This window comes from Crocuta crocuta, unplaced genomic scaffold (genome assembly GCF_008692635.1).
Source record: "Crocuta crocuta isolate KB4526 unplaced genomic scaffold, BGI_CrCroc_1.0 scaffold116, whole genome shotgun sequence".
Classification (NCBI taxonomy): domain Eukaryota; kingdom Metazoa; phylum Chordata; class Mammalia; order Carnivora; family Hyaenidae; genus Crocuta; species Crocuta crocuta.
The window spans coordinates 3,570,149-3,591,333 of record NW_027531562.1 but is presented as its reverse complement, the minus strand read 5'-3'; the positions used below and the strand labels follow the sequence as shown (position 1 = coordinate 3,591,333).

The following is a 21,185-nucleotide window of genomic DNA, read 5'->3' as shown; positions in this document are numbered from 1 at the left end:
ATCCATCATTTATGCATATTGGCACACTGCCTCTCTCAGAAAATACATCCTTGAAACACTCCTGTTTTCTTTGACATTTTAGAAATTGCACTTGGGACACCTCTACTCAAAAAGTCTTTTTCTGAAGCCCCATTCTCCACCTACCATCTATCCTATAAATTTAAACACTCAAGTTTTCTCTCTCCATCTCTCTTTGGTCCCTGCATTCCTGGCGCCGAAGTCTGAATTGACAGTTGCCTCTCTTGAAAACAGCTTCCATGCCTCTTTATAAGCAAAGAAGAGCATATTTACATCAGGCAATTCACTCACTCCTAGCCTCCTGCGATTCCTTCTGTGTTTCTTCATCTGCAACGAGATCCCCAGATGTTGATGGTGTAGGGTTGCAAGAGGCTGCTGCTCTGCCTTCTCAGAAATTCCCCAAGACAATCCTTCCGTCTTCATAGCAGAAGCCCCTGGTCTCACCTTTGCCGCAGCTGAAAAGAATGAACAGTTTTCTGAAATGGACCTGCTGGTGGTAATGTAGCTTAAGGGATCTAATGATGTATCTGTGCTCTTATAATACACTCTAGGCCTACACTGCTGTTTTCAGCAGAAGTCCATAACAGAAGTCATCTGGAGAAAGTAGATAGATTCAACACACAGGAGAGAGAAACATAAGAAAAGTCTCATACTTTCAAGCTCAAAGTATTTGTCAAATGAGCCTGGAAAAATAAGCATCTTTGTGGTGAGACACTCTAGAAGGAATTTATCATGAGAGTATTTTTATCTACCATTATTCAGTAACATAATGGACAGTGCTTTAATTCTTGTTTTGTAGAAAATACAAAAAGAGCTGATGAGGCTTTTAGCTTTAAAGACATATTCTCCCACCTTCCATAATTTGTTTTGATACTTATATGTGTCCCACAGTGTTTGCTGCTAACACTACATAGTGAGTGGCAAGCTCAAAGTTACAATAAATTATGCATAATTTAGTCTCTTGGAATGTCTATAAATACAGTGTGAAGTGTTCAGCTTGTTATTTGATGCAACATCTGAAATCAAATTGCTTTGATGCAAATGTTTATCTCAATGTTATAATTGTGGCATGAATTTTTCTGAATTTATTTTGTTTGCAAAGAGCATTTTATTAATTAGATACACCAGTCTCGAGGGTATTGGATTTTTTTAAGACACCAGTGTCAAAACTTCTGCAAATATAAGATGATAACTTATTTTTAAAAGAAGAGAAGTTTTATTAAGCGATTTTAAAAATACCGTTTGGAGAGCAAAAGTACTCCTAGGGGGTATATCTTCCAAACATTTCTAGGCATTGAAGAATTTACTAATTTTATTATTTATTGCTTCTCGTCATCATCGCATGTTCTTTCTTTTGATAAAATCAGAGTTCAAGGATCCTGTCTTTGTGTTCAGTTGTTATGAATTGAATATCTATTTTATTTTATGATAAAATTGTAATTCTTGCTTTTATTCCATTTATATGTATTATCAAGCTATCAATTGTGATAAATCTTTGTATATGACAGTATTGCTCCATTTGTTCATTTACACGTATGAGTTTTATTCTTGAAAGGTGTATATTTCATGTGTTTTGTGTTTTTTGTGTGTATGAACTCAAATTTTGGGGGACTTCAGTATGAAATTTATTTGAGGACTGAATTTTTTTTAAATTTTTTAATTTTTTAGTTATTTCTGACAGAGAGAGAGAGAGAGAGAGAGAGACCGCGTGAGCAGGGGAGGGTCAGAGAGAGAGGGAGACAGAATCCGAAGCAGGCTCCAGGCTCTGAGCTAGCTGTCAGCACAGAGCCCGACGTGGGGCTCAAACCCACGAACTATGAGATCATGACCTGAGCCGAAGTCAGACGCTCAACTGACTGAGCCACCCAGGCGCCCCTAAGGACTGAATTTAAAGTGAGGTTCTTCAGAAAGATTTGGGTTTGCATCTAAAAAGTGCCTATTGGAACTACTAACTTGGAACCACTTTTTAAAAAAAATCTCACCTTCACAGCACCTGGATGGCTCAGTTGATTAAGCAGCCAACTTTAGCTCATGTCATGATCTCACAGTTTGTGAGTTTGAGCCGCACGTCAGGCCTGTGCTGACAGTGCAGAGCTTGCTGCAGGTATTCTATCTCCCTTGCTCTCTCCCGTTCCCTGCTCATTCTTNGGAGCCTGCCTTTGAATTCTGTGTTTCCCTCTTTCTCTGACCCCTCCCCTGCTCACACTGTTTCTCTCTTTCAAAAATAAGTTAAAAAAATTAAAAAAAATTTTTTTAATCTCACCTTTGATTTGAGGCAATATAGATATTAGTAATTCCTTCCCCACAACCTTACTCTCAGGACCACTCATGTCAGTTCAGATCTTCCAAAAATCAAATGTCCAAACAGGACTAGCTGTATAAGAAACTTCCTGGGGCAAAAATGGCTGTGAATGATAAAGAGGGAGAGAACAGGAATAGATGGGAAGAGCCTTCAGAACCCAAGGCAGGAAGATCTTCAAACTATAGTGTCTTTCTGAGAAAGCCTTGGCCAAACCAGTGGGGTGTCCCAAAACAAATGATGCCATTAGAGGTTGGAGGAATCCCATGTTGGGCTGAGAGAGCTCAACCCTGGTACCCTAGCCATGCTCAGTAACTGAGTGGGAGCAGCCCTTATGAAGCGTCACCTCAGCATCAATGCCACAGCACATCCAAAGGTGCAGCAGCTAGAGGCTGCCAGTCAGAAAGTATGCAACAACAGATTCTCTTAAAGGGGGATATAAGAGGCACACCTCCCTGGCCACCACACAAGTGCTGGGGAGAGCATTTTTTTCTTATTTCATCATGATGGTGTCTCTGGAATTAGAATGGAAGACGGCTTCAAGTTCTATATCTCCCTCTCTCTCTGACCCACTCCCTGCTTGCACTCTGTCTCTCTCTCTCTCTCTCAAAAATAAATAAATATTTTTAAAAAAAATAGAAGAAGAATGGAAGAACAGCCACACCACCTTCGGAAATTTCAGAGTTGTCATGTGAGCACTGTTATGGGAGCTCCATGGGATCCCCATGATGGGTGTGAAAAATGAAGAAATGAAACAGAGCCAAGANTCCCTGCTTGCACTCTGTCTCTCTCTCTCTCTCTCAAAAATAAATAAATATTTTTAAAAAAAAATAGAAGAATGGAAGAACAGCCACACCACCTTCAGAAATTTCAGAGTTGTCATGTGAGCACTGTTATGGGAGCTCCATGGGATCCCCATGATGGGTGTGAAAAATGAAGAAATGAAACAGAGCCAAGAACTGCCTTCAAGAATCAGTGATGGGATACCTGGCTAGCTCAGTCAGTGGAGCATGTGACACTTGATCTCAGGGTCATGAGCTTGAGCCCCACATTGGGTGTAGATATTGCTTAAAAATAAAGTCTTTAAAAAGAATCAATGCTCAACCAGGGGACCAGTTACTGATTTTGATGACAGCAGGGGGAAACCGAGAAAATGCTTCAGAGCAGGAAGACAGAGGTTATTACCACCGCCTGCTAGGATACATTAAACAGCTCAGAAATATCATTGAACCAAGAAGAAAAAATACAAGGCTAGATTTCTGGCTAGTTAGATGAGATCCAATTTTAAGTCTCTTGTTTGAATATTATTTTATGTCCCTGCCTGTGGACCCTAGAAAAACCAAGGCTACACACATCACTCTAAATGTAAACCAGTCATTTTCTTTGTATGTCTCTCTTGAGGATCTAGTAAAAAATACATAGAACTGAACAGATCATATCACACACCCGCACGAAACAAAATATGCAAAGCATATCCTGACCCCTGTATTTTCTATCTTGTTTGATGGCATAATCATCATCCAGTCACCCAAAGAGAAAACCAAGAAGTATTGTCCTGTCCTTCACTTTGTTCCCCATGATTCAATCAAGTTATGAAATCCTATCAATTCCACCACTGAAACAATCTCTTTTATCTGTTCTCTCTTCCTCTAACTTTACTATTTTTATTCTAACAGTAGTTTCCAAACTAGTCTGCCCTACCAGGGTTCAATCTCTTCCCATCTCAGTCCATTCTTGTTGTTACAAGAGTTGTCTCTCTTAAACACATCTCTAATTATAGCACTTTTTCTGTATCAAAACATTATATCGCTCCATATTGCATGTAGGATACATTCCAGCCTCTTTTACATGACATAAAGATTTACCACCCAACATAAACCTCACTTTTCTAAGCTGACCATCCAATACTCTTCATCCATTTATTTATTCAGCAAATATTTTCTGACTGCCTACTCTATATCAAGAATATATTTTAGCCACACTGTCATCTGAACTTGCTCTTCTCTTAGTCAGGGTTTTTGCTGCTTCTACATCTTTGCACATATTTCTGATGCCCCTGACTTCATAGTTATCATTCAGGACCTGATTTAGATGCCACATCTTCTGCAAAATCTTCCATGTTCCCTTCTGGGATATTTCCCCCACCTCGGTACTCCCTTCAATATTTTTTTTAAAATATTTTTTTTAATGTTTTATTTATTTCTAGAAGAGAGAGAGAGAGAGAGACAGCGTGAGCAGGGGAGGGTCAGAGAGAGAGGGAGTCACAGACTCTGAAACAGGCTCCAGGCTCTGAGCTGGCAGTCAGCACAGAGCCCGACGCGGGGCTCGAACCCACGAATCGCGAGATCATGACCTGAGCGAAAGTCGGACGCTTAACCGACTAAGCCACCCAGGCGCCCCATCCCTTAAATATTTTTATGTAACGCTTATTACAATGAAACTTTCAACTATGCAACATTTAAGTGTCTACTATGTTGCAGGAACAATGCTAGGCACTAAGGATACATGAGTGAGAAAGGAGCCTTTCTACTGAAGACCTCAGGATGTGTCTATGTGTGTTTTCTTCAATAGACCATGAACTATTCAAGGACTTACATTTTGGGGTTCCTAAAATGTGGCAAGGATTAAGCTGTTTGTTGGGGAAATGAACTATCAAGTGCAGTTCTGATGCTTTCCCTCTTTTTTTTAACCTTATATTTCACATACTTTTCTCCCAAAATTCTGTGTCCTCTTAGAGCTAGGCAAAGGAAGTTTGTTTTATCAAGGCCTAGAGATACTACTAAGGCCATCTAGTCTTCCAACTCAACTCAGAGTGGGATCTGATGTTCTTTGTATCAAAAGGTGGCAACTAATTTCCTGCCTCCTGAATGTGGGCTGGCCTTACAAACTTGCTCTAATGAATCAAAGGCAGCTGAAAGCTGAAAGCCTGACTTTCAAGGCTACGTTGGAAAAGGTGATCTCACGTCCATGTGGCTCACCCTTGGAATCCAGGCACCATTGGGATACTGGCTCTTAGAACTGAGCCACCATGCTGTGAGGACACCAAGGAGCTACATGGAAAGATTGTATGTTAGTGTTCTGACCACAAACCGCAGCTGAGGACCCAGCTGACAGCAAGACCAGATGTGAGTGACCTAGCCTTCAGAAGATTCCAGCTCTCTCAGCTGTTGCCAGGTGGAACAGAGATCTGAATTGACAAGCCCTGCCAAAATGAAAGATTTGTGAGCAAAACAAATGTCGTTATTTTAAGCCACTAAGTTTTAAGGATATTTGTTAGGTAGCAATAGATAACTAGAACAACACCAAAATAAATTGCAACGCAAATGCTAAGAGCGGTTTCTCAGAGAAGCTGCCCAATGGTCACAAAGGCCATTTTGCAGAGCCTTAAACTCAGAAAGCTCCAAAGCAGCAACTGTTTCAGTTGCTCCTTAAATTTACACTTAGGTGATGTTATCAGCAGAGGACAAAGTACTTAGAGTTGATCTAAAGTTTTGCTATGTCATGTTATTTATCTTTGTAACATGTCTCCCTTCCTCTTCTCTTGACACTCATGCACTCTATTCTCAACAGAATGGCTACAGTTAGACATTTAAAACAGTAGCTAGAGAGTGTCCTTCTCCTCCCCCAAACCCTTCAGTAGCTTTCCGTCCCACTCAGAATCGAGTGTGAATGGTCATTATGGCCCACAGGTGTGCATAATCTGCCCCTGGCTACCTCATCTCCTCCGACTCTGTCTCATTCACTCTGTTTCAGCCAGTTGACACCCTTCCTCTTCCTAGAACATTTCAAGCACATTTCTGTGTCAGTATCTCATTCCCAGACCTTATTCATAGCTATTCAAATGTCACTTTATCAGAAAGGACTTCCATGATCTCTTACTTTAAAACCTCACTTCTCTTGGGGCGCCTGGGTGGCTTAGTCGGTTAAGCGTCTGACTTTCGCTTGGGTCATGATCTCACGGTTCGTGGGTTCGAGCCCCGCGTCGGGCTCTGTGCTGACTGCCAGCTCAGAGCCTGGAGCCTGTTTCAGTCTGTGACTCCCTCTCTCTCTGACCCTCCCCTGCTCACGCTGTCTCTCTCTCTCTCTCTCCTAAAAATAAATAAAAAAGCATTTAAAAATAAATAAAACCTCACTTCTCTCTATTACTTTGCTCTGTTGTATTTTTCTTCACAGCACGTGCCATCATCTGAAATATATATATGTATTATATATGTATTGTTTACTTGTTTATGTTTCTTTCCACTAGAATATGAGCTCCATGAGAAAAAAAGGGTTTTGTCTACTGTTCTGTCTTCAGGGCTGAGAACAGTACATGGCACTCAATAATCACTGTTGATTGTATGAATAATTTGATTTTTTAAATAAATGAATATTTTAAAAGAGGAGAGGCAAGACATAAATGGTTTTAAACCATGCATTTCTGGATTTTATTCAGCCAAGATGCCATTTATACTCATTCTGATTTTCACCAAAGTATTAGTAAGTAATATTAGCCCTATGACTTGTGTTTCTGTTTATAGAAACACAGGGCTTGTAAAATGATTTTAATATGAAACATTGTCCATGAATTGCATATATGAGCTGAAAAATATTATATACTTAAAAGATACAGCTTAAAAAACCTGAGATGTAGAAAAATTGTTTGGTAATAGTTCAGAGCATAATAAGAAATGTTTTTCTACTTATCTATCTATCATAAATTTGTTCAAATATATTTAAATTTTTATGCTATGATCAAAGGCTGATGAGGCATGAGTAATGGACCATTCCTGGAAACAACTTATAATGCTCTGCTCGTTCTTTTGACACTGTTTTACCCATTCCAGAACACTTCATCTCTTTGCAGAGATGCAAATTCCCATCTGGTATCATGTATATATTCTTTCTGTCTGAAGATATTCTTTTAACATTTTTTATAATGCAGGTCTGCTGGCAATAAAAGTCGGAAAAAGTATGGAAATGTCTTTATTTCTCTTTCACTTTTGAAAGAGATTTCCACGAGGCATAGAACTCTGGGTTGACAGTTGTTCTTCTTGTTTTTCAATAAAATTAAAACCTGGACTGTGAGTAACTTGTTCCGCAAGTGTTAGGCAGACGTTCCTAATAAATTTTAACTTGATAAACGAGCGATGTCTTGCAATACGAGTAGTATGTGATGCCCTAATGTCACATGATCACAACTGAGCCAATGGTTCTTGATATTTGATTTGATATACAAGTGCTTCGGATTACAAGCATGCTTCCAGAACAAATTATGCTTACAAAGCAAGGTTTTACTGTACTTTAAAGATGCTAAACTGATTTGTGACTTTGTGTAATTTCTATGGAGATGTGATGGAATAGAAATAGGTATAACATAATTATAATAAACCAGCAAAACAAAAAGCTATCGTAGGTATATTAATATTCATAGCGTATAAAATCAACTTCAGAACAGGGATTACCAGAGATATAGAAGGCCATTTAATAAAGGTTCAGGTGTCAATTATAAAGATTGTGTAAAAATCCTAAACATGTATGCCAAAAATAGAGTTTCAAAATAAATGAATGAATAACTGATTGAACATCAAAGAGAAATACACAAATTTATAACTGTCATATATTTTAAAACTCTAGTCTCATTTTTGATAGAAAATTAGCAAGGATATAAAAATACTTGAGCAAGATAACCAACTGACCTGACCCAACTGAATTTTTTTAAGCTTACTTATTTTATTTTGAAAGAGAGAGTGAGAGCAAGCATGAACAGGGAGGAGCAAAGAAAGATGGTAAGAAAGAATCCCAAGCAGGCTCCATACCTACCAGGTCCCCCAGACCTAAATGAATTTACAAAAACACTACCAAACAACTGCAGAACACATATTCTATACAAGTACACATGATACATTTACTAAGATAGACCACATTTTGGGCCATGATACAAGTCTCAATAAATATTAAATTTTTCAGTCATATGAAGTATATTCTCTTACTACAATGGAACTTTATTAGAAATTAATAACAGAAAGATTTCTGGAAAATCCTTAAATACTTGAAAATTAAATAGCATAATTCTAAATAATCCATGTTGTTTCCCCCCTAAATTCATGAACAGGATACTTGCCACTTCTGTTCCACGTGGTGTTGGAATTGTGAGCCAGAACATTAAGGCAATAGAAAGAAATAAAAGGCGTCCCCACTAGAAAGGAGAAATAAAGTATATCTTTATGCACATCCAATGTGATCATCTATACAGAGAAACAGGTGCAATATGTACAAAAAACTACTAGAACTAATAAGTGGGTTTAGTAAAATTGCAGGATATAAAATTGATATATGAGAAGTATATGCCTGTTCACTAGAAACAAGGAACTGGAAATTAAAATGAAACCATTTATAGTGACATCAAAAATATGAAATACTAAGGGGAAAATAACAAAAGATGTGCAAAAATTGTACGCTAAAGACTATAAAACATTCTGAGATATAGTAAAATTTAAAAAACCCAAATATGTTAGGAGCACATGTACCCCAATGTTCATAGCAGCACTCTCCACAATAGCTAAAACATGGAAAGAGCCTAAGTGTCCATCAACAGATGAATGGATCAAGAAGATGTGGTTTATCTATACCATGGAATACTACATGGCAATGAGAAACAATGAAATCTGGCCATGTGTAGCAACATGGATGGACCTTGAGGGTGTTATGCTGAGCGAAATAAGTCAGGCAGAGAAGGACAAATATCATATGTTTGCACGTATAGGAGGATTAGGAGGAACTTGACGGAGGAACAAGGGGGAGAAGAAGGGCGGAAATGGTGGGGGAAAGGGAGAGAAGCAAACCATGAGAGACTCTTGAATGCTGACAAAAACTGAGGACTGATGGATGTGGGGGGAGGGGGGGATGGGCATGGAGGAGGACACTTGTGGGGATGAGCACTGAGTGTTATGTGGAAACTAATTTGACAATAAACTATTAAAAAAAAAAAAACCCAAATATGCGACTATATATACTGTGTTCTGTGTTCAAGTCAGAAGACCCAATGTTGTCAATGTCCATTCTCCCCAATTTGATTGATACAGTCAATGCAATCTCAACCAAAATTCCAACAGTCTTTTTTGTAGATATTAATAAGCTTATTCTTAAATTCAGATGAAAATGAAAAGATCAACAAACAGCTTTGTGAAAGATGAATGAAGCTGGAAAGCCAAAACTACCAGATCTCAAGAGTTGTTATAAAACTATAGGAATCAAGAGAGTATGGTACTGGGACACCTGGGTGGCTCAGTTGGTTGAGTGTCCGACTCTTGATTTTAGCTCAGGTTATGATCTCGCAGTTCCTGAGATCAAACTCTGCATCAGGCTCTGGGCTGACAGCATGGACCCTGTTTGGGATTCACTCTCTCCCTCACCCTCACTTTGCCCCTCCCCCATGCACGTGCACATTCTCTTTCTCTTTAAATAAATAAATAAATAAATAAATAAACTTTAAAAAGAGAGAGAGAACATGGTACTGACATCAAGACAGATAGATTAGTGAACAGAATAGAGACTCCAGAATTAACCCACTTATATATTGAAAAATGATTTTTCTTAAGGTTTTACTTTTTTAAGTAATCTCTACACTGAACACAGGGCTTGAACCTGCAACCTCAAAATCAAGAGTTGCATGCCCTACTGACTGAGCCAACCAGGTGCTCCTGCAAACTGATTTTTGACAAAGGTGCAAAGGCAAGTCTATGGAGAAAGAATAATTTTTTTAAACAAGAGATACTGGAAAAATTGGAAAGCCATATACAACAAACAAACAAACAGGCAAACAAACAAGGGCACCTGGGTGGTTCAGTCGGTTAAGTGTCCAACTTTGGCTCAGGTCATGATCTCATGGTTCGTGGGTTCGAACCCCACTTTGGGCTCTGTGCTGACTGCTAGCTCAGAGCCTGGGGCCTGCTTCAGATTCTGTGTCTCCTTCTCTCTCTGACCCTGCCCTGCTCACGCTGTCTCTCTCTCTCTCTCAGAAATAAATAAAACATTTAAAAAACAAACAAAAACCCCTGTAAACATTTCTCACCATATATAAGAACTAACCAAAAGTGGATTACAGAAAAAAATGTAAAACCTAAACTTATAAAATTCCTATAGAAGAAAGTATAGAAAAAATGTTGGTGACTTTTGGTGAGACAAAAGCTACTTTGATACAACACCAAAAGCACCATTTATTAAAAAATTGATGCAGTGGATATCATTACAATTTAAAATTCTGCTTAAAAATTTTTTTTTTACTTATTTGAGAGAAACAGAGTGTGAGCAGGGGAGGGGCAGAGAGAGGGAGAGAGAGAATCCCAAGTAGCCTCCTCCATGTCAGCACAGAGTCCAACACAGGGCTCAAACTCATGAACCATGAGATCATCACCTGAGTCAAAATTAAGAGTCAGATGCTTAACTACTTAAGCCGCCCAGGTGTCCCTAAAATTCTGCTTTCTAAAAGACCCTGCTAAGGGAATTAAAAGGCAAGCTATAGAGTGAGAAAAAAATATTTGACAATTGTACATCTGATAAATATCTCCAGTCTAGAATAAAGAAAGAACTCTCAAGACTCAGTAATAAGAAAATAAACCACTTAATAAAAAGGGATAAAAGATATGAACGTATATTTCACCAAAGAAAGGACATACATGAAGGATGCTCAACATCATTAGTTATCAGAGAAGTGCAATTTGAAACCACAAGTAGAGGCCCCTACACACTTATTAGAATGACTAAAATTTTAAAGACTGGAGTATTGGATCTTGCATTACTACACACCTATTATAATAAGTAATTTTTTTCCACAGAAAGTGGTTTATTGCTTTTTGGAACAAAATAAGATGCTTTCATAACTTTTGTTAGTGAAGAAAAACTGTCAAAACTTGAAAACGTTTCTGAAACAATGTTTTGTCAACTGATGGAAGTAGGCATTTCAACAGAGAAAACTTCCCACTTGGAACTGTGCGGAGCCCAAACTGTTGGGTTAGTTGAGCAAACGCGCAGAAGCCTACTGAGTGTTGGGCCTGACCTCCTGGCCCTGACGCCTGTGCGGCTCCTCTCATGCCTCTCATGCCAGCACCCACTCACGCCTCTTCCTCGCCTCCCTGCGCCTCACCATCCTGTATGGGATCCTGTTCAGGTATGTTTCCTTGTAAGGTGCTATCTGTGGGGCAGGCAGGAGGCCAAACTACTTTTGCGGCAACACAGGCCAGGGTCAGCTGATGAGAGCCAGGGGCCCAGTGCTGCCACTTCAGCCTTCAGTCTGGCTGTGGGGTCGGCTTGCCTGGAATAGGCCAAGTAGGAGCTCCCAGCAACTACAGACAGGTGTCTGAAGCAGGAAAACAAGGCTGCCAGCTCCCGGCAGCCCCGACAACGATCCTCAAGGACTGATGATGGCCTCCAGCCCTGGCTGAGGAGAAAAGGGACCCCTCACAGCCCCATAGGAGAGAGGCCCTTCTAATAACTAATATTAAAAAGCTTAATCAAACCAAGTATTGTCAAGGGTACAGAACTATAATGTTCATGCACTGTTGCTGATGGAGTGTAAAAGGGTACAACATTTTGAAAAACGTAAAATGTTTACATACACCTACAATGTCCTAGAGGTTTATCCTAGAGAAATGAAATCTTATATTCATACTTGTGACTTACATGTAAATGTTGTAGCAGCTTTATTTGTAATCGCCCAAAACTGGAAACAACCAACAGTCAGTAAGGTAAATGAATTGTATATCCATACAGGAAATACACACACACACACACACACACACACACACACACACACACACCAGATGCGTGTCCAGATAATTATGCTGAGTGGAAGAAACTATACAAAAAAGAGTACATACTCTATGATTCCATTCTAATAAAATTCTGGAAAATGTAAACAAATCTATAGTGACAGGAAGCAAATCAGTGGTTGCCTTAAGACGTGATAGGGCAGCGGCACCTGGGTGGCTCAGTCAGGTAAGTGTCAGACTTGGGCTCAGGTCATGATCCTTTGGCTCCTGAGTCCCAGCCCCTTATGGGACTCTGTGCTGACACCTCAGAGCCTGGATCCTGCTTCAGATTCTGGGTCTCCCTCTCTCTCTGCCCCTTCCCTGCTCACACACTGTTTCTCTCTCTCTCTCTCTCTCAAATATAAATATAGACATCACAAAAATAAAAAAAGAACAACAGGATAGGGCAGTAGGAAAGGAAGGAATGGAGGGAGGAACTACAAAATGGTCCAAGAGGAAACTTTTGACGATGATGGATATGTTCATGCCAAGTTAATATCTTGATTGTGGTGATGGCTTCACAGGTGTATACATAAAATGTATACAGTTTATTGTATGTCAATGATACCTCAGTAGAGCTGTTAAATTGGATTTAACAAGACAAATAATAGCTTGGATATTTTTAATTTTTTTCCAGTTTTATTGAAATACAATTTAGATATAATGCTTGTATATTAAAGAAATACTCTTTTTTAAAAAATCTTAAATAAGCTCTATGTCTAATGTGGGACTTAAACTCATGACCGCAAGATCAAGTGTCACATGCTCTACTGACTGAGCCGGCTAGGTGCTCCAAGAAATATTCTTTTAAAGGATTTTAAAGTGATCAGAGAAGGGAATTTCTGAAAGTAAGGTAAGAAAATGCACTTTATAAAATAGATAGATAGGGGCGCCTGGGTGGCTTAGTTGGTTANAAAAAATAGATAGATATAAATGTTTATTGTTATTTATTCTTTATTATAGAATTTATGATTTTTGTACTTTTTATTATATTGCTAGTCCACCAAGAAAAAACCCAGTTGTGAACGTTAATAATTAGGTGTATAATAATTTCATCTTTTAAATTTTCCTTTTAGTTATATCAAAATCATAGCTTTACACATTTAAACATTTTTGTTGTGGGACATCTGGGTGGCTTAGTCAGTTGAGCAACCAACTCTTGATCAGCACAGGTCATGATCCCAGGGTCATGGGATCAAGCCCTGCATTGGACTCTGCACTGAGCACAGAGCCTGTTTAAGATTCTCTCTCTCAGGGCTCATGGGTGGCTCAGTTGGTTGGGTGTCTGACTCTGTCGGGGGACATGATCTCACATAGGGCTCTCTGCTGTCAGCACAGAGCCCACTTCAGATCCTCTATTCCCCTCTCTATCTGCCCCTCCCTCGCTCACACACACTGTCTCTCTTACTTACTCAAAAATAAATATTAAAAACAAAGTTAAAAAAAAAGATTCTCTCTCTCTCCCTTGCCCCTTCCCCCCATTCACATGGTCTCTCTCTCTCTCTCTCTCTCTCTCTCTCTCTCTCTTTCTCTGTTGAAAAAGATAATAAATGAAGTACACTGAGATAAAAATAAGGGACTATTTTTCTGGCATATATTTGAGTATAAATTCTTACAGACGATATAATATATTAGCTCTCTAAAAAAATCTGCTTTAAAATTTCATTTAAAATTAGGAGCCAGGGAAAAGCACCATGTGTTATTTGGCTTCTAATCAGAATTTTATTGTAATAAGCCTATTATTTCTTCTTCAATGAAAATTTTTATTTACATCTTCTCTCTACAAACAAAATGTTAGCAAGCGTTGATTGGAGGCAAGCGAGGGATAGCAGGAGGGAACCTGAATAAACTCCTCTCCTGCTGACTTTACTATTTTCAAAAGGCAAATGAGGAAATGTGGAATTTAGTTAGTGGATAGTTAATAGTTTTTTAAAAGCTTAGTTTCATTGTAAAAACATTGACAAGGGCTATTGACATTAATTTACTTGAATAGATGGAAACATAGTGAAACTTTTATTCCAGAATGTTATAAACAATAAATTTCATGAATATTTATTGCAAAATCTACCAAATTATAATTCTTTACAGTGCATTGTTCACCTAAAATTTCACTGTCATAAAGTCATAGAACAGACAGAGTCTGAAACGCCTGGTATAAATATTTACTAAATGAATTAGCATCAGGGGAGGTTTCCCCACTATCTGACTCCCTCTGATCCCACCAGGGCTTTCCCTTCTATACCACCACCACCCACAGGGACCATAGACGATCAAAGACCTCATCTTCCAATAGGGGAAGAAGCCTCCTACTGCTCTGTTAAAAAAAAAAAAAAAGAAAATGCTCATACAGTGCCTTAAATTGTATCCTCAACAAAGTTTCATGGCAGACCCAGGTGTCTTGAGGAAGTGGCAAGAGGCTTGGAAGAGATTAGGTCTACAGGCATCTATTTTAGTCTTTTATCTTTGTTTTGGCACTGATTTTATGTTTCCATCCTTTCAGGACCCTAATATTTTATTCTTAAGAGACTTAGCTGAAGTCTTAATAATAGTAAAACTTGCATTGATTTCTGCAATAATAATTTTAATTTTTCCAGAGGCAATGAAGACAATACCATTGGTGGGGAGCAAGAATTCCTGTCCCCTTCAAAGATTTTTCTAGCTGAACTTAGAATCCAGCCGACATGGCTTAGATTACACAGCATATACATATGGGGAATCCACACAGATGTGGAAATTCCAAAGACAGTCAGGCAAAATGAAGTATACATGTCATCCTGAGTTAAAGAGAAGAGGGGAGGGAGTGGAACTTCAGAAGAAGGATATGTACTTCACAGGACAATAAGAAGAGTAGATTTTGGTGATTAGATGTTTGCCATGCCATACAGAGGGGTCACTAAGGTAGAATTTATCTTTGCTAATAACTCTTTTTCTGTTTGTTTGCTTTTTTAATAACCCTTTTTCTGGAAAAGACACCTAATTTAGATGCTTCTGTATAGTTAAAGAAGGGGCAAAAGTTTCTTTTTAGACTATTAGGTTTTGATTGCTTTCAGCTCAGAATAATCTTCATACCAAAGTGTCCATCTTGAGGCAAGCCTGCTCTTGGTGCCTACCCCGTCAACTAGAAAATAAGTTGAAAAGTTCAGGAAAGAAAGAAAAGCACAATGAAAGAATGGGTAAGTTAGAGAATCACAAATTTTTAGTGTTGGGAAATACTGTAAAATAGTGGTCCCTAACAACTGCTCAGTGGGCCAATGCAGAAGAGCAAAAAGGTTTTCACCAACCTTTGGTTGATGAGAGACAGATGGAAAGGAATAAAAGGAGATGACTATAAAGAGGAGTCACATTATTTACAAGGTTTCTTTTTGAGGTCATCAAAATTGGACTGTGGTGATTTTTGAGCAAATTTGTAAATACACTATCATTACATCATATACCTAACATGGGTATGTTTTGTGATATGTGTATTATAGTTCAATAAAGATGTTTTTAAAAGTTAAAGAAGGATCAAGACATTCAAGAGTTGCTGAGCACTGACAGAAACTATAGAAATGCATTGTTTTGATGTCTGGAGAGATGGATATTGAAGAGTTAATTTAGGGCATTAGAGAAATATTAACTAAGAAAGAGCCCCCTGGTTGCACTAGGTGTTTCCTCTTCTGAAATGCTCTTCCCATACTTCTACCTACCCCCACCACCATATTCACAAAACTGGCTTCTCTTTATCATTCATATCTCCGGTTTAGTAAATAAAATAAATAAATAGAAGATGNTTGTTGGGATGAGCACTGGGTGTTATATGGAAACCAATTTGACAATAAACTATTTGTGAAAAAATAAATAAATAAAAATAAAATAAATAAAATAAAAACAGAAAAAAAAAGATGTTTTCATAAAACTCTCTGAATGCTTGATCTATAGGAGCCACCCAGTCATTCTATCACACACTATATTTTAATTCTTGCATTGCAGTTTTAACTACCTGATCTGTTTATGATTTGAAAAGATATGTATTGGTTTTAAAATCTGAAACCATAAACCCCATAAGTTACTGTCTACATAAATATGACTTTACTATTCTGCTGTCTTCACTAACAAAGCTTTATTATTCCTTTGTCTTTACTGACATGACTTATTTTTTCAGGAAACACTTATCCAAAAAGACAAAAGTTATAATTTTTTAAGTGGCTCTATTGAGATGTAATTTACATACCATAAAATGCTCTTATGATGGGGCTACAATGCAATGGCAGTCATATTTATAGACTTGTACCAAAATCACTACAACCTAATTTTAGGATACTTTGATCACTCAAATAAGGAAAACTTGTGCCCATTAGAGATCAATCCCCAATAACTCTGACAACTCCAGGCAATCACTAATCACTTTCTGTCTCTATAGATTGGCCTATTCTGGACATTTCATATAAATGGAATCCTACAATATATGATCTTTTGTATCTTATTTCTTTCACTGAATATAATCCCCTTGAAACTCATCCACATTATAGCATGTATCAGCACTTCATTCCTTTTAATTGTTAAATAGTACTATTTGGGTAGATACACTAAGTTTCGTTTATCCATTCAACAGTAGATATTTCTACTTTTTGACAATTATAATACTGCTCTGAACATTTGTGTACAAGTTTCTATGTGAGCACTCATACTTCATTTTTTAAAGTTTATTTATTTATCCTGAGAGAGAGAGCAAGCAAGCAGGGAAAGGGCATAGAGAGAATCCCAAGCAGCCTCCAAGGTATCAGTACAGAGCCTGATGTGGAGCTCGAACTCGCAAACCATGAGATCATTACCTGAGCCGAAACCAAGAGTTGGACACTTAACTGACTGAGCCACCCAGGTGCCTCCATACTTCATTTTTATTATGGAGATTCCTAGGAGTAATATTGTTGGATCATATGCTAACTCTGTTTAACCCTGTAAGAAACTGCCAAAGTGTTTTCCAAAGAGGCTACACCATTTTGCATTCTTAGGAACAATGCATAAGGGCTCTTATTACTGAACCCCAAGTTCAACTGCTTGTCCCTGAACACCCAATACTGCAGATACAAGTGTTGGTTGGAAAGGAAAGTTTGCTTTTTTCAGGACACCAGAAACCTGGGAAGATGGCACACTAATGTCCAAAGACCATCTCCAAAGTTTCAGATCAAGTAGGGAGTTTTAAGGGGGAGGCACAGGGAAGTAGTGACAGCCCACAGGCAGGGGAAGCGGTGGGATAGCAGCTAATTATTCTCAATATGACCTCAAGCAGACTTGCTGGCATTAAGGATGGCTACTTTTTAGCATGGTCAGTCTTGATCTTAAAGGAACCTCTGGTTTCTTGTTTCCCAGAGTCAGTGTTCTGTTGAAATCTCAAAGAATTTATCATTAGTCAAGCTATAAACTGGAGGCCACAGGTCAGTGAGCTAGAGATATGTAGCCTTTAGGCTGCCTGGGACACAGTTATAAATCCCCATTATCATTCTTTCATTCTGTTTCTATGGAATATGGACAATGGTCTGTCTTCCATAGCTACTTCAAGCTGAATCAGGGTGTAAAAGGGAGTTTGGAATGGAAAGTCTTGACATGGTGTAGGATGGAAGTCTTGGTCCCTTGTTTTAAGTGAGAGGGGGTGGGTATCAGAAGCAGTTCTTTATCTAAAAGTCTGGACACCTTTTTGCATGATCTAGTGACTGTTTTGCCCCTAACTATATTCCAGTAAGTATCAGTNATAGGCCAGTAAACCAATCAACCCTTTTGAAGCAGAGGGGTGTGATGTTGTAAGGTCTCTTGTAGCCAAGGGGCCTGCTGTCTAATTCTGTCTATACTAGTTTCAATCTACTTGTAGGTGTTATTGTAAGTACAGTGAGAGTTGACTACTACACATACACCTCCTTGTTCTGCTAAAAATAGTTTAAAGCTATTCTGTTGTCTAGTATCACATTACCCAAGGAGTCCAAAGATTTTTGCAGGATGGCAAGAGAGTTATCTGTTTTGTTAGCAATAAGAATTAACATTTTAGACACGTTTTCTAACATGTGTTCACGAGTTGCAACTCCCCACCAGGGGAGCAGAGTATACCCAAAGAAATATTCATCTCCACCTGTTATTTCCCCAGGGAGGTCCCCAGTGGCTCAGTTTGAATAATCTGAAAGAGTTAGTCCAGTGGGCCATTTTAGACTTACTGTGGACTAAGAGAAATGCTAACAAGCATATGCTTCCCATTGTCCAACTGTTCAATCATAAGTCCATGGGGTCCTCTTATTGCTCACAGCTGAAAACATATCCAGAGGGCATGCAGACAGTACCTGCCCCTGTCCAAAGATTTATAGAGGTATTTTTAGGTATAATACGAGTTAAATTTCTGAACCAGGAGTTTGTCTGGGGGAGCTGACTTCTTCTTCCGGACTTGGCAGGCAGTTAATTTTCCCACAGGTCAGTGAATTAGAGATATGTAGTTTTTAGGTTGTTCGGGGCACAGTTACATTCTGTTTTCTCCACATCTTTGCCAGCACTAGTTATTTTCTGTTTTGTTTGCTTGTTTTATTACTTTCCTAGTGGCTATATTTCTTGTAATATCTTTTGTTCTTTTTGATTGGCACTTCCTTATGTTTAATGACACTGAGCATTCTTTCATGTGCTTAGTGATTTGTGTATTTTTTTTTTTTTTTGAGAACTGTTCATTCAGATGTTTTGCCCATCTTTTAATTGGGTTGTCGTATTATTGAGCTGTAAGTTCTTACTATATTATGAATATAAGTTTCTTGTAAAGTATATGATTTGCAAATGTTTTCTTCAAGCCTGTGGGTTTGTCTTTTACTTTCGTTAGTGATATTCTTTGAACTGCAAACGTTTTTTAGTTTTTTTTTTAATGTTTTATTTATTTCTAGGAGAGAGAGAGAGAGCGTGAGCAGGGGAGGGTCAGAGAGAGAGGGAGTCACAGAACTGAAACAGGCTCCAGGCTCTGAGCTGGCAGTCAGCACAGAGCCTGACGCGGGGCTCGAACCCACGAACCGCGAGATCATGACCCAAGCGAAAGTCGGACGCTTAACCGACTAAGCCGCCCAGGCGCCCCTGCAAACGTTTTTTAAAATGGTGAAGTTCAGGGGCACCTGGGTGGCTCAGTCAATTAAGCTCTGACTTCAGCTCAGGTCATGATCTTACAGTTTGTAAATTTGAGCTCAGTGGGGGACACTGTGCTGATACCTCAGAACCTGGAGCCTCCTTCAGATTCTGTCTCCCTCTCTCTCTGCCCCTCCCCCATTCATCCTGGCTCTCTTTCTCTCAAAAATAAAATAAACATTAAAAAAAATTTTTTAATGGTGTAGTTCAGTTTATGAAATTTTTCTTTTATCATTTGTGCTTTGGTATTGAGTCTCAGAAATAATTACCAAATCCAGATAGTTTTATAAATTTCAATTTTCAATTATTCGTTGCTAGCATATAAAAATATAGCTCATTTTTGTGTATTGATTGTATATCCAAAAATCTGTTAAACTCATGTAAAGCTCTAGTTGCTTATTTGTAGTTTCTTTTAGAATTTTACATAGACAATCAAGTTATCTGCAAATAAAGAATGCCATTTATTTATTTATTTGTAAAGCCTTTGTTGTTAACATTAGTTTTTGTGTTTTTAGTCACTTGCTCATATGAATCTAACACCTGACTGTAATTTACTTGTGAATTGACTAAAGCATACGATCTTACTGACTCACGGGTTTGTATACATTATCCTTTGAGAGATGCTCAACATTCCTTGGCACCAGTTTCTTGTAGTGAATCAAGGAAACTCAAGGTTTCCTGGGTAACTGAACTCAGTCATGGGGTGAATATTTAGATGGTAAACAACATAATAGGCCAGACAGCCGTCAATCTAAAATCCCCATCATATCATCTCTATAATAGAAATGGATTTTTCTATCTTGCTGAAATAATAATTAGGGTGCTTTCATTGGAACTAGCTTTTGTTACCAATTATTTACAGGAACACACTTTAAAGAGCTCTGAGGAGCAGATAATGTATATTTGGAGGTTGTCTCACTGCCACAGATTTTACCAATGAGACACACTACTTCTCCTTTTTGCTTTCAATTGATCTAAGCATCTCATTACTACAGATACCCTTGCCTGTGCCAGAGATGGCAAAATGTTACCACACTATTTGGCAACTCCTGGGAGTATGTTGGTAGAGGATGGATCATCAAGTCATCTTCAATGACCACTTGGTACGGGATTTGCACTACAAAAGCATACTGGCCACTACCTTGGTAAAAGGAGGCCAGACATCAGTCAGGGCTCATTTTAGATATTAATGCCCCCCTTACAAAGAGAAATCTTTAGCTAACTTCATTAAATGAGCAGAAAACTTGAGCTTGATTTGAGATCCAGATGCTTTCTACTTAGGGAATTCTGGACTGCTTTCTTTTCCCCACAATTCTCTTGAAAACATGTTTTACAAAAGGCCTAGAAAGTTGGGACAATTTTACATGCTATGGTTTAGAGGATAGGTGATGTCTAAGGCCTTTTACCAAATATACATCCTACAATTTTGCAGATAAGAAAGCAACTTTCCCATAAAAGCCAAACTATACGATCGCTGATTGTTTTAGGTTAATGTCAGCTTTTTTATAGCTGCTCATATCTCTCATGAATTAAAATACTGTGTGTGTTGGGATGAGCACTGGGTGTTAAATAGAAACCAACTTGACAATAAACTATATTTTAAAAAATACTGTGTGAATTAAAATACTGTGATGGCTAAAGAACAGTCTTTGTATCCAAATGAGCTGTATTTTAATACCAGTTCTGTCTACTGTGGCCTTGGGCAAATTACTTAATTGCGTTAAAACTTAGTTTCATTACCTATTCTGTTAGTCAGGATTAGGTAAATCAACTTTTGAATAGTTTTAGCACAGTGTTTGGATTGTGGAAAGTATTGAATAAATGTTAGTTACCTTTTTCCTTTCCTATCTTATCCCTTTCATTACTTAATCTCGTTAGTAATGAAGAATGAGAAATCTGATTACACATTATAATCATTGTCCACCTACTGAGGTTTAATATCTATTACTATACAACACCAA

The 21,185-nt window shown here is 38.3% G+C and overlaps 1 non-coding gene across 1 annotated transcript; it reads right to left on the bottom strand.

Annotated features, from left to right (window-relative positions):
* Window positions 1–11,648: 11,648 nt before the first annotated feature.
* LOC144238839 (small Cajal body-specific RNA 20) lies at window positions 11,649–11,779 on the bottom strand. Its single transcript, XR_013337224.1, has one exon.
* Window positions 11,780–21,185: the final 9,406 nt, after the last annotated feature.